General features: G+C 34.2%; 1 pseudogene; it reads right to left on the bottom strand.

The window, feature by feature from the left end:
- Nucleotides 1–581: 581 nt before the first annotated feature.
- LOC149845971 (uncharacterized) overlaps nt 582–15,477 on the bottom strand; it is a 56,369-nt pseudogene continuing 41,473 nt past the window's right edge.

Raw genomic sequence — 15,477 nt, forward strand, 5'->3', positions numbered from 1 at the left:
GGAAGCACTCATTCTCTCAGCTGCTCTTTGGCTTTGAATTTGATTAATTATAGAGTGATGCTCAAGGAAATGCAGCAATGAGCTCAGATCCTTAACCGAAAAATTTACCTGCATGAAGTCTGGCTGTGATCAGACTGCCCGCAAAAACTGGTCAGCATTTAGCTTTTTCTTTTGGGAGGGAAGCATGAGAGTCATCTAACAGACCTATGCATGTATGTCCTTCATTTGTCTGAATACGAAGGAAGTTTCAATTGACAAGACAGACACAAAAGGAGGTTTCAGTGTGCGGAAATCTGGTAAAGTGACTACAGAAATTAGCTTTGAATACCTGTATGGTTAATTATAACATAAACAAATATCATACTGCAAGATAAATGTACCATGATCTGTAAAAAAAAAGAAAATCTGCAGTTGTCTGCATGCAGATAAGCTCCACAGATCCCACTGGCTTGTTGAATGGAAAAACTGCTAGTTGCTTTTGTCCACAGATCTTTCTGAACCTATATCAAGTTGACATGCTTCCTGTAGGCTCCGTACAAGAACGGTAGCATAGAAAACTTTATAAGATTTTCTAGCAGCTTTCACATGGGAATAGCATCAGATATGACAATTAGAACAAATTTTGAAGATATTAGTACAAAAAATGAATTTGCATTCACCAAAGTGCAAGATAGCAAGCAAAAGATAATAAATGTAGAAGCACAAACTAAAATGTTTCCAGCATTTCCAACATGCCAAGCATATGATCCTATTCAAAGCAACACAGTAATGGGAAGAAAAACATGAAACCATCTACCTTAACTTTTAGGACTCCGTCAAAGAAGTCCCAGACTGAAATAAAATGTCAAAATGGTCATTGTCAAACTCACAACTACCACTTCTAGCTACATTCTACTTGACTACAAGAAGCAAGAAGCAAGAAGCACCAAGGCAAGACAAGAAACTTATAACTGTGACAGACAGTCAAGCATTTGCATACATCCTCACCTTCCAGGGACGCCATGAAGAACTCCATGACAGATTGACTTTGATGCCCATACACTTGGTGAAACTGGCATGAGCCCTGAGCCTTGAAGAACTATTACAGATGGAAATTACCTAATGTACATTTTTGCACATACAAGGAGGTCAATGCGAATGCGGAAGAAGACAAGTCAACAAAACACATCAGAATCACCATTTCTAAGCTTGCTTATGATGGTAGTGATCAAAATGGAATTGCCTAATTTTCCATATGTTTAGAAAGTTATTGAAAGCAACAAACCACTGCTCTTTGGTGAGTCCACCATGAGTAAATTTTACTTTCAGAAAGTGGTGAGTAGGCCTGTACGCGCATCAAATCAGTCATTTCAAACCAAGTTGAAAAAGAGAAAGAAAGCAACAATGGCAGTCATCAAATCAATTTGTTTGTTGATATAAGCAATGAAGATCTAGGATTAAAGTGATTGAATTTTTGGACAGGGATACAGCCTCTTCAGTCTTTTCCATATGAATCTTAATTTTTATTATCAAGCGTGAATTTATTGTTTCATAATTGATAAACTACATAACATTCATCACTATATGCTGCACATTCCGTGTTGGTGCAAGTGACAACTTCAATAGATACCTCTGTACTGTTTGTCCAGGAGTGGTCTCTGGTAAGCTATTTATGCAAAAGAGTTTATCAAGTTCTCATGTTTTCTTTTTCTAACCAATCCTTCTCACTTTGATAGATATTTCTTTTAGGCTTCAGAAAGAAATTATTATCCAATTAAGCCACCTCGTTTTACCCTTTTCCTAAACTATTAACCTTTCTCATATAAATTAAAAATATATCAGAACCTTTTGGGATGGCACTTCAGTTATTCTGAACGTGGAGGCAGCACCGCTTATTCTGGTATTCCTTTCTCTTGATTTCCCTCAGTAATTTAGTAGAAAGGAAAAATAAAATTCGTATCCTTCTTTTCTTAGTTTCCTCTTTTCTCTCAACAATTACCTTCTCTTGTTCCACTCAATGAATCAAAATGGCTGACTCATTTACATCCACTTCCGTAAATAAACCATTCAACTGTACCTAAAATTCCTATTAAAACAACTTCTTCCAAACTGATGTATGGGAATGCTTAAATCCCTTGCACATGATTAATGCATCATGAGGCATCTATACTAAGACTGTAATTAATTTCAAAGGAATAAATAGAAACTAAAAGGGTTAGATCCTATGTAACAGGGATTCGGCTAGCAGGGTGCCGCACCCGCGTCGACGCGACTCGATGCGGGTGCGGTCAACCCGACACTGGGTGTGTTGACTGCACTCAGGGTCATTTCGGTCCATTTTTTGGATTTTTTTTTTTAAATTTGCCCTATGAAACGGGCTGCGGAATTTAAAAAAAAAATCTTGGGGGAGGGGGGGGCGCTGACCGCGCGGCGGGACCCGCGCCGGGGTTCCCCCTGGGCATGGGTCCCACTATATTTTTACATTTTTGCCCCTGCCGCACCCCCGCACCCGCACCCATGTGACATAGGTTAGATCAAACTTCAAACTGAATCCATCTATTCAAGAACATGACTACTGCCAACCAGCAATTTACATATTAGATTTTCTCATTCTTGGGGAGAAATAACCACATATGCCATCAGAATCAAAACAGCTAAAAAAGATTAATCAGTGTCAATGTTATCTCGAGGAAACTGAAGTACAGAATATGTGGATTTGAATCTCCAAAAGAACAGATAGCATACTTTTGACAACTAGCTATTTAAGAGAGGTATCACACTTATGAGAATGAGCATCTTCTCTAAGCCTTTCCACTTAACACAAAAAGGCAAGTGCTTATATCACCAGAAATACAAAATTTGACCACCTCTCCTTCAAATGTTGGTCGTGTTATACATACACTCTCAATTTTTCCATTTTTTGTGTAAATCTACAAATGAAAGAAATATCTATTCAAGACAAAGAACTTCACAAGTGCTTTAAATGACTTCATCATGTATGAAAGGTAGAAAAGCAATAAAAGAAAGAAGTGAATCTATCATGTATCAACAAAAAGCGAAAGGAGAAAAAGTGAAAAACAAATTAAGTGCATTTTTTTCTCCTAAATGAAATCAAAACAATGGTACAAGCCAATCACTACAATAAAGTGTTGAGATGTGAATGGATAGCTTTTGAAGATTTACTGCATCTAAATGGTACTATTCACCATTAAACCACATAAGTAGCAACAAAGATTGTAGCTGTTTGGCCAATAACAACAAAAATAGGATTAAAAAAATAGAACAAAGATTTGTATTGTAAATTTTTTAATATATGCATTTACAATGTTCCCCCCCTTCCTGGACCAGTGGTGTCCTTTTCAAATTTAAACTAACCACTGCACCTCTATAAGTTGGTCTTATCCAGAAACTTATTTTATATAGACACAAGCAATTGGACATCTACTATCATTACACATGCAAAGTTTACAAAGAGGAATCCCTACAAGCCTTCAGTTCCATGCTTACCACCTTCCTTTTTCCAGTTCTAATAGAAATTTCGGGAAAATAAGGCCTGAAAGAAAAGGAGAACTTGAGGAAAAAAAAACAAGGCTTCATACCTATCACATGACCTTGCACAAAAGACGGAAGAAGCGAGCATGCCGTTACAAAATCCTCTTCGTCAACACTAACTTCCTTGCCACTTTGAAAACTTTGGAGCATTGCTGTTCAAACAAGATCCATTACCTGGACAATGAGAGATCCAATGATTTTCGAAAAAGCGAGATTAGCAAAAATGAAAAAAAAAATAGGATTACAGAGTAATAAGATACCGTATATCTAGTAAAGGCAACAATATCTGGAGAAACGATAAAAGTTAGGCCATCATCCTCACCAACTTGTGCAGTCTGCGAACAAAAACAGGGACTATTTTCAGTTAAAACCTTTCCAGATATCCATCTTATGATTTCCCTTTATTTTCTGAACATAATAATTATTTCCAGAACTACACTTTTCTTTTTCCTTTTTTGTAATAGACAAGCTGGAGGGTTATTCCTGACTTAGGAGTATCACAACAAAATTTCCCCTGAATATGACAAGGAAAAGAAATGAGAAATACATAGTAATTGTGAAAGAAGAATAAGATGCTCAAGCATGTCATCTTCTACAAGCATCAAGAAATTACAATTAACTCTCTTCCTGAATAGATGGATGATGTACTTGGTAGATGAGTGCATGACAATTTTGTCATGAGCAAATAACATTAAAATAAATAATTAGTGCATATTACATAGTCAATAGTGCTAGGCACATCCTAAGAGCCAGAATCTACCCATGCCGAAGCTCCAAGAGAATCACTTTTTGGGACAGATCTTTGGACTATTCAATATGTTTCATCTACCTTGAAAGTGTTACTTCTTTGTGATCATCAATTAGGCTTAAAGCAATTCAGAAATAAGAAAGATCAACTTTAAACAAGGAACCACTTATAAATATTTTATCTCGGGAACCTTTTATTCCTTGGAAACATTAGAAACAATAGATTCTGCCTTTTAACATTTAGGCCAAGTACAAAAAAAAATATATCACAGACCACTTTCAGTAGTTTATGGTTTGATGATTGAGAGTTTGTAACATGTATATTCTGCCATATCACATTATATTGAGAAGAAAAGTTCATTAACAGTGGTAAGACATTTCAAGAGATCAACTCATCTTTAGTTAATTTATCCATTAATGCAAGCACAGAAGTGAGGAAAGCTCATAGAACCCTTATAAATTGTTTTCCCACAGATTGCTAGGAAAAGAATTCCTAGGAAATTATTCATTTTTAACACGTCCTCCAGATTTAACATGAAAATTATCCCTTCGATTGTTTGAATATATATATATATATATATATATATGTGTGTGTGTGTGTGTGTGTGTGAATCACTAGAATATGAAAACTAATGTGTGAACCACTATTTTCATGGATTTTTTGTTATTTTCTCTTGAATCTAACCGTACGGATGTGATCTACAAGATTGGATTTATAAGAACCCACTCTTGAATCATCCAATTTTGATGCATAAACGTGATTTTTTAAGGTTTTAAAATCAATGGCTCATAATCTTCATAAATATTCAAGCATTCAAAAATCATATTTTTCATCGAAAATACATGATTCAATGGTTGATTCCTAGCAAATTCACCATGCCAAGCACATCCACATGGTTGGATTTGCAAAAAAAGTGTTGGAAATGCCCATATTTCTAGTTATCATATATATATATATATATATATATATATATATAGGAGTTTGCCTACACCTAAGATAATTTGCGTGTGCCTGCATTTTTAAACTTGGCCCAATTGAGAGAACTTTTCTTACCAGAGACTTCTAGACCTCTTCTGCCAATCAATTGGCAAGTTTCTTCATAGAGTCATCTTTCAAAATTCAGCTTCACTTCTTGAATACGTCCTATTTCTTTCTTAAGGTGTCTGATGTGTGACGGAGAGCACCACTGAGGTTTTTTGGTACTCCAAGCATTTCTAATATTTTCACTATAATAATGTATAGTTCATAGTTACTGTATTGTACACCATTACAAATCGATCAAAAGTGTACAAGAAGTTATCACATCTTACACAATATCTTGTTTACATTGAATAGAATGATTATTAGGCTTTGTTATCATCAACTAACAAACAGTAGTAATAATCAAGGATAATTCACACAAAGTAATGACATTTTCAATGTATATCCACCTTTTAAACTTATTTATAGATGACTAGCTTTTATTTGTATTTATTTTTAATATTTATTTGCATGATTGGTAGTCAGATAGATTTTTTCCTACTTAGAAAGAGAGATAGGGGTTGTTGCATTGATTGTAAGGTTATACCAGGAGAAAGTGTAGCTACACAACATAGAGTCTTAATTTTAGATCTTAGAATTAGACAATGCCGCAAAAGGGATAGACATAGGATAGATCCTAGAATTAAGTGGTGGGCACTGAAAGGAGCTTAACAAGGAATGTTTGTAGAGCAGGTAGTTAAGGAAGCTAATTGGTGTCTCGAGGAGGATTCAGACCGAGTCAGACTTTTGGGTATAGGGTCGATTTGGCCATTCTGTTTGGTCTATTTCGGCTTTCAGCCGACATATATGGGCCGGGTCAGGATTTTGTCTAAGGGCCGGTTCGACCATATGGTCCTGGCCAATACGGCCTCTGGGTACAGGGTCGGTTTGGTCCTGTGCTTTACCAGGGTGAGCCTCTGTGCACAGGACCGGTTTGGCCTCCTTGCACATGACTAGTTCGGTCCTGTGCTTCTATGGGTTCAAGCCTCACATGTGACCCGAATCTGGTTCAGTCCCTAGTTCAGGGCTGAGCCGGTTTTGAGTTATATTCGAAGGGGGGGTGAGAGCCTGTTGATCCGGTTCTACCCCATACAGTTGAGGGGTTGAACCGAGTCAGGCAGGGTTTATGGACCAGTTCAGTCCCCATTTGGATTTGAGAGGGCTGAACTAGGTCAGACCTGCTTTGGGACCTGCAGGTGAGTCCAGCTAGAACCGATTGGTTGAACCCATTGTAAACACCCTAAATTTTTCAGGTCCATTTCTAGACACCCCTTTCACAGATGCTAACCCCATTACATAGTGTAGAAGTCTAACCCTAGGTCCATTCCAATTTAGGCATCATTTCACCCTATTTTATCAAGAAAATTACTATTTTGCCCCTAGGTAACCCTATATCCTTGTCAGCTAGGCCCAACCAAACTCATTTTAGGCTTAGAAGAGTTAGAATATCAGTCATTTCTAGCTTCTCTGAGCTCACAATGAGTAGACTTTCTTCTAAATTTGGTTCATTTCATATGAAATGAGCTCATTTCTAGCTTGAATTCAATCTAATTGTCTCAGAGTTAGTCAATTCCAGTAGATTCTATTCTTCTGTGTTTAACTTGAGCTCATTAGGAGTTCAAGTGGCCCTGTTTCAGTTTAAACCTCTTTCCCACATTATTGGAGTCCATTTTAGCTCAATTGAGCTTATTTCAGCTAGAATTGAGTTAACCCCAGTCAGCCCGGCTAGGATTTAGTTTGTCTGAGTTTGAGATTTAGTTCATCTTAGTTCAGGTGACTTTGATTTTAGTTCAAACCCAATATATTCTCATTGCTCACTTCACTCTATAGTGAACTTTTTACCATTTTACTAAGAATTGTATATGTTTTTTATCATCTGGTCTGGGAGTCTAGTTGAGACAGTGTCTTCTTAGTTTACCTGAGTTAAGAAACCTTAGAACCCAGTTCAAACCTTGTTTCTAAGTGTCACTCTTCATTCCACTTCATGCCCCTGCCCAAGAGGGCAAAATCATCCATGCTTGTGCTCATTTCTATTCAGAGGGGTAGTTTAGTCAATTTTTGAGCCAGGATGATTTCCAATACAGACTCAAATCTATTCTTTATCTGAGATCCAACTCATGTTTCAATTCGAACATTTGATATCTAATCTGATCTAATGTTGTATCTGATGTCTAATATCCATTCTCTATTTTGAACATGGATTTTTTATCCAATTCAGTCTGCTATCTATATCCAGAGTCCAATTTGTTTTCTCAGACTTGGATCTCTACACTAGATATGCAGGGCCTACTTATCAATCATTTATTATTCAGGATCTATTCTTTAATTCTTATTTAATATCCAAGATCCATTTTAAATGTTTTATCTTTGATCCAGGATTCGTACACCATTTTTTAAGTATGGATCATACTCATTGTCTGAGATCCAGATCTATTTATCATTTGAAAACTCAGATCTAGATCCAAATTCAAAACTTTTTTTCAATTTCAAACCTGGGTTCAAAATTGATGTTTACATTTTAATCTAAACCCAATGTTTTATATTAGATATTTTGAAATACCTTTTTTAGAAAAACAATGCGTACGAGATCCGGATCCAAATTGGATTTTGATTTAGATTTTTATTAGACTTAAATTTCAAAATGGATCTTAGATCCAATCTACATTAGATGGGGCCCATCTAGGTGGCATCACCTCTAGATCACTCTCTTCATTTGGTTCTTCTTATTTTTGTTATTTCAGACAACTAGTTGATTTAGGACTTTGTTTTTTGCTTTTTATGTTTTAGTTTTGTTCTTTTATTTTTAACCTTTTTAAACCTTTATTTTATTTGCTTTAAAATTAAATGTGGACCCCACTCAAATAAAACCACATTTGGATTCTTTCTTAAGTGTTTCAATTAGGTTGAAAAAGAAAAAGTCAAAAATAAATCCAAATGTGGACCCTTTTGAGAAAATCAATTTCGCCTAATTTTCCTAATTATTTGCTGATTAACCTCAAATGCGGGACCCACTAGGGAGTCCCTATCCTTTCTAATTTTTTCTTATAAATAGGATAAAGGAGGGGGGGGGGGACGTTCAGCAGACCATGAAGCAAGCCCTCTCCTCCTTCTTGAATTCTCTTTTCTTTTCTTCTCCTTCCATCTTCTTCCCCAAGTGTTACCCCTCTAGTCCTTCTTCTTTCTTTTTCGTTTCTTTCTCTCTTTTGGTTGCAGCAAAAGAGGAGCCTTGGGTAACTTCTCGCCCTCTCTTTTTTTATTTCTTCTACTGTCATTAATTTTATTTGTTGCATTTTTCTTTAACTTTCACAGGCATGAAAAGGTTGGAGCTCGGTTTCTCATAAGCTGAGTCCCTCCTCATCGGCTACAGGAAAATAGATCCCATGCATTGGTTTTATTTTCTTTTCTTTATTTTATACATTATCGATCTTGATTTTGCATCCATACCCATTTAATCTTTTTCTTTTTCGTTTTATGCATGTTTAGATTAGGTTTAATCTTGTTTAACAGTCATGTTATAAATCTTGATTCTGGCCTTCACGTTAGTATCGTTATTTTATGTATTTATTTTTATTATTTTGAGCTAAATTTTTTATAAGGAATATATCTATATGTTTACGTGAATATGGCCAAGTTTCATGATTTTTTGGCATCTTTTGTCTCATTTTTAAAAATATAAACCAAAACCTGTTTTCGGTATCGTCAGAATGTTATTCGCAACCTTGGTCAACTTGCCAGAATTATATCTCCCTAACCGAAGATGATTTTTCAGATCCGTAAAAAGTAACTTCTTTATCTACATGTCTAGTTTATTTTTTAGTGATTTTTTATGATCGTTTGCTATTTTAGTTTAGCCCAAAACCAGAACCTAGTTTTTTGCATTGTCAGACCATGTTCATAATTTTGGTCATCTTGCCGGAATCATATCTCCCTAACCAAAGATGATTTTTCCATTCCGTAAAAGGAAATTTCTTTGTCATCATGTCTAATTTATTTTTGAAAAATCTTATAATTTTTCATGACTGTTTGTTATTTTATCTTGACCCAAAACCATGATAGGTACAAAATATCCTATTATGCAGCATGTTTTCACCTATTAATTTAATATCTTTTTCTTGAATATTTATTAAATTTATTTTTTGATTGCATGTTGTATTTAGGGTTGTTAATAGTGTTCATATTAATTTTCAAAATTTTAGGTCATTTAATATTTTATTTTGTTGTTTTCCAAGAACCGGTTTCTTACAGAACCTTATTCTCAAGAAATACATGCATATTCAGCCTTTTCTCGTTTATATTCTTGTTTCATAAATAGTTTTTAGATTTTTAACATCTGATTACTTTCTTTATCATCTCAGAGTGCTCTTCACTTGATTTGGTGTCAATTTGAACTTGTTTAGCCTTCGTATTAGGCATATTTCAAAACTTGTTTCTAAAACCCTGATTTTTAACACTATTTTGGTAATTAATATCAATTTCTAGGGATATTTTGGTTATTTTGCCTTTAATTCTGAAATTCTTATTTTCTAATAAGTTTAGTTTTATAGTTTATTAAATCATGCATCATTATTAGTTTATTTAGAATTTTATTTTATGAATGCATGAGGAAAAAGCTTATTTTAGGCTAATATCCCTCAATTTCTCGATATTGTTAGATAAATCTCAAAAAGCTTATATATTTCTACTAACATATTTGCTGATTTTGCAAAAAAGTTCACGACTTTACTTTTCTCTTTTCTTTCTTTATTTTGTTATTCAATTTTTCAAAGTAAATTGTAATCAAAAGCCAAAAATAGTGGAAATTTACTTTTCTTGCATAACTTAGGATTGTATAAGTATATAGTTTATTTTCTTAACATCAATTGTTATTGTTTGTCATGTATATATACATTTTAAATTCTACAATAGTGAAACACAAATGGCACGTGCACCTTCTTTTAAGAAATTAATAAACTTAGTGAAATTCGTATTTGTGGCCATAATCAGAATACGAATGAAATTCAAGTTTTATTAATCTCTTTTAAGTTACAAAAGCCTAAACACTTAGGTTATTTTTAAAGTCATTGCATTACTTTAGATCTTTATAGTGCTTTTCCAAAACCCTCTTTTTAGAATTTAACGAGATATATTCAAAACATACTTGTGGTCATAGTCAAGAATATTCAAAACACCCAATCATTTGATCCTTTCAGAAATTCAATTTCAAAATATCTCAAAATATCTTTCTCTTCAAAGTATCTTTCAAGAATTCTAGACATGCATCATGTTTTCAATAACTCTTTTTCAAAATCATGTCATGTGTGTTTATTCCTTTCTGCATTCTAGGATTTAGAATAATTTCTTAGACATCTGAATAAAATAAGGCATATTGTTTAATTTTTTGTTCGATTACCCCTGGTTAAGGCATCAAAAACGGTTGAACCTCATACCGACAGGCGGATCCCAATATCTCAAGTTTTCCCATATTTTTTAAAATAGAGATGAGTTTTCTAAAAAGTTTTTTAAAAGGTCAGTTGAATTGCAAAAGTAAAATTTTGCATTATAACACCCGTGCACTATGCCTTAAAAAAATTTAAGGGTTATTTGGCGTGCATTATGGGTCACTTTGGAGGGCCATTTTCGGTTACTTATGGCTCATGCATGTTATGATTGTGCTTAATTTTTTTTCATATGCATGTATTGACATATTTGAACATTGGTATTATTTTTATTGTAGGTCTAACATTCTAAATTGAATTAGTTAAATCAATATGTTGCCAAAGTAACCTTTGTTGTCTAGATTAATTCATTTTGGAATATTGTGATGTATATATGTTTGTGGTTCATGCAAATAATGATCGGCCTAAAAGAAGATTACTATTTGACTGAACCTAGATATATATTTTCAGTAATAAATATGGGACAGTTGTACAGTTTTCCATGTGAATAACAAATCGGTTTAAAGAAAGGCGCGTTGTTTGACAGGACTAATTGTCTATGTTTGATTAATGTATTGAGAGTACCACTTACAAGTTGACTTTTCTGTCCAAAGACTAAATGTCAATATTGTGTTGAATATCTTGTAATGGGGTTCACCACTGTTTAAATATGTTATTTTATGTCAATGTATGTAAAAAAGTATGTTAATAATGAGCTTGTTTGTTCTTGATTCAGTTAATACCTCTACTTCTACGATATCTACAAACATTAATTTCATCCATATTTTAAGCGGTTTTAATTTTAAAAATTGGAAAGAGAATGTCATGATTGTTCTTGGATGTATAAATTTGGATCTTGCACTACGAGAAGATCAACCCCTTGCACTTATGAATTGGAGTCCACTGAGGATAAAAAAAACTCCGAGCGGTAGAATCAATCTAATTGCATGAGTCTCATGATCATGAAACGTGTAATTCTTGAATCCTTCAGGGGCACTATATTTGAAGAGGTGAATGCCAAACGTTTTCTTAAAAAAATTAAAAAGTGTTTTGCGAAAAATGAAAAGGCTGAGACAAGTATTCTTCTTTTGAGTCTTGTCTGAATGAGGTATAAAGGTAAATGAAACATTAGGGAATACATTATAGAGATGTCCCATCTTGCTTCAAAACTTGAGGCACTAAAGTTAGAGTTGTCTGAGGACTTACTCGGGCATTTGGTTTTGATATCCCTTCTTGCACAATACAGTCAATTCAATGTCAGTTATAACTGTCAAAAAAAAAATAGACTCTCAATGAGCTTATTTTACATTGTGCAAGAAGAAGATGATAGGATAAAGCAAGAAAAGACTGAGAGTGCTTATTTGGCAGTGACCTCTAAGAATAGGTTTAAAAAAAGAAAAAGACAAAGGAAGCTGCAATTGACCTTCAATCGCAAAAGAAACAGAAAAGACATTAGAACCCAAAGTTTAGTTATTTCTTTTACAAAAGAGAGGGTCACATAAAGAAGGACTGTACCAAGTATCATGTCTGACGTGAGAAGAAAGGTACACTCCTTACTTTGGTTTGTTTTGAAGTTAATTTAACTTCTGTGCCTGAACACACTTGGTGGATGAATTATGGTGCTACCACTTATATAAGTGTGTCTATGCAGGGTTGCCTAAGTTGCCGACCACCAATTGATGCTGAAAGATTCGTCTATGTGGGCGATGATAAAATAGTTAAAGTTAAGGCAATATGAACCTTTAGATTACTTTTAAAGCCTGAAAATTATTTGGATTTGAAAGAAACATTTATTATGTCATCTTTTAGGCAGAATTTGGTTTCTATTTCTATTTTAGACAAATATGGTTATTCTTGTTTATTTGAAAATAATGAATTTAAATTATTTCTTGATTTAAATCTTATTGGGACCGGTTTTTTATCTACGGTTGATAACTTTTATTTGCTTGATATTACTGTCTCATTTAATGAAACATTACATTTAAGTTCTCGTAATACAAAACAAAAATTAATAAATGAGAATTTTGCTTTATTATAGCATAAGCATTTAGGTTATATTTTTAAACAAAGAATTAAAAGATTTATGTCAAGTGAGATTCTTGATTCTCTTGATTTCACTGACTTTCAGGTTTGTGTTGAGTGTATAAAAGGGAAACAAACAAACATAAAGAAATTAGGTGCAGAAAGAAGATCAGACGTCTTAGAACTAATTCATATAGATATTTATAGTTCATTCCCTATGACTTCTTAAAATGATCAATAATATTTTATTACGTTCATAGACTACTATTCTTATTATAGGTACCTATATTTAATTTATAAAAAGTCTCAGTCCCTAGATGTGTTCAAATCTTTTAAGGTTAAAGTTGAAAACCAACTTGGCAAAATAATTAAGGATGTCATATCTGATCGTGGTGGTGAGTACTATGGCAGATATTATGGATCAGGTGATCAACGTCTAGGGCCTTTTACTAAACTCCTAAAGGAATGTGGGATCGTTCCACAGTATACCATGTCAGGCACTTCTAGCATGAATGGTGTTGCTAATAGACAAAACAGGACCCTTAAGGATATGGTAAGGAGTATGATTTCTCATTCCTTACTAGAGTCCTTTTAGAGAGAGACATTAAAGACCGCAATTTATGTATTGAACATGGTATCATCTAAAGCAGTAACCTAGACCCCATATGAATTATGGACAGACAAAAAGCCTAGTATGAAACATTTTCATATTTAAGGATGTCCAGCTGAGGCTAGGCCCTATAGGCCACATAAAAAGAAACTGGATTCCAGAACAATTAGTTGCCACTTTGTTGGATACACTACAAGAATTCTATGAATTAGCGGCGGGTGCTATCTGACGCTAATCCATCGCAAATCCGTCGCTGAACTGTTTAGCATCTGATTGGCGACGGATTAGCAATGGATAGTGTCCGTCGTAATTCTTTGGTCACTAATTAGCAACAGAACTAATATGTCGCTACTTTCATTGCTAATTTATGATGGATTAGCGATGGATTATATTTCATCGCAAAATGTCGGCTAATTCAGTTTTTGAGACAGATAAATATCCGTCCTTAATCCGTCGCTAAATTGGCGACGAATATTATTCATCGCCAAATACCGTTGTCATTTTGCAACTGAATTTCTTCAGAAAATCCATCACCGTCGTTAATCCATAGCAAAATTTAAAAAAAATTAAAATAATTTTGTTTGAAATATAAATATCGAGAAAAAAGTTCTCATTATACAATTTATATAAGCTGTGTATAAAAGATAAAGTACACATAAAAATTACATATACAAAGTAGGTGAAACAAATTTAACACAAGTTATAAGTGAAACAAATTTAACAACCCAGTATAATATTCGCCAAGTTCTAATTAGTTATAAGTGAACATATACAAAGAGTTTCTTTTGAAACAACAAGTACGTGAAACAAATTCAACACATGAAGCTACTCCTCGCCAAGATTCGGAGCATCATCCTCTTCATTATCTCGATCTGCCCCTCCATCAGCTCCTCTACGTTGATCATCTTCAGCATCCTATAAAAGAACCGAAATGTTAGTATTGATAAACAAAATATAATGAAATAAATTATATGCAATGCACAACAAAAAAGTCTGAATATAAAAGAGAAGAATAACAAGTCATAGAATGCCCAAGTCATTTATATATATATATATATATATATAGAGAGAGAGAGAGAGAGAGGGAGAGAGAGAGAGAGAGAGATCCAATGAACCATGATCTCTCAAGATGCTATATTCTGTAATTGATGTAAAAACTAAGAAGTGAAAACCTTTTAGTTATTTGTGAAAAACAAGTTTCAACATGCTCTTCCATTGCATGGAACAATCAAAGTCAGAGAACAGCAGCTAACTAAATAAAAAAAAAGAAAAAATAAAAAGAAAGGAAAAATGCAATTCAAGTTTCATGATGGAAATAACAGAAATGACCTGAGCACCAAATCTTATGTAAATGGAGATATCCCAATCAAGAATGACAATTTTCAATCAAAGCTGATGATAGCACCAGAGTCTAAATGCCAAGTTGCCAACTAGTTCAAACATCTGGGTCACCAGAGTCTAAATTCTCTGTTTAGAAGATCTTACCAAAGGACCATCTGGGTCACTAAGAAGCGTGTCCCAGATGTGTAAGCTATCAGCGAAATTGAACTCCTGAATCAAGAGCAGTGTTATCCACCTAAATGCCTAGAACTGAGGATTTACCTGAAATTTTCAAAGACAGCACCCTGCCCAAATCAAATTCTTGAGAGTAAAAACAAAGAATTGACATAGTTCAGAGATAGACACCTCAAAAGGACATAGACTTATGTCAACTGCCAACAGAAATAATATATTGAATCTTCATGTTACAGGAAAAGAAACAAGACTGATCCTTCTCCCAAAAAAAGAAGAAAAATGAAAAGTGTAGCTATTCTATTGCAAGAGAACTCTTACTTTAGTCGTGATCTCCAAATGGCGCCAGAGCTCTTCATCGTGTTCCCTCAGAATATGTGTCAATCTCGTCATTGTGGAATGAATTCCTACAAGACTGTTATCAAGTTGCTGACAAAAATGATCTCTAAATCCACTTATCAACTCGACGAAACAAAAAAAAGGAGTTTGGCTCTGCTTGTGCCTGCAAAGAAGCTACAGTAAGAGAGGAGGAGAAGAAGAGTTCATTTATTCCAACAGATACAGCTATATGCAATTGGTGTACTCGCCAATTCGACTTGGAGACTTGGACTGAGTAATTC

Source organism: Nuphar pumila, chromosome 2 (assembly GCF_984573655.1).
Source record: "Nuphar pumila chromosome 2, dmNupPumi1.hap1.1, whole genome shotgun sequence".
NCBI classification, from domain to species: Eukaryota; Viridiplantae; Streptophyta; class Magnoliopsida; order Nymphaeales; family Nymphaeaceae; genus Nuphar; species Nuphar pumila.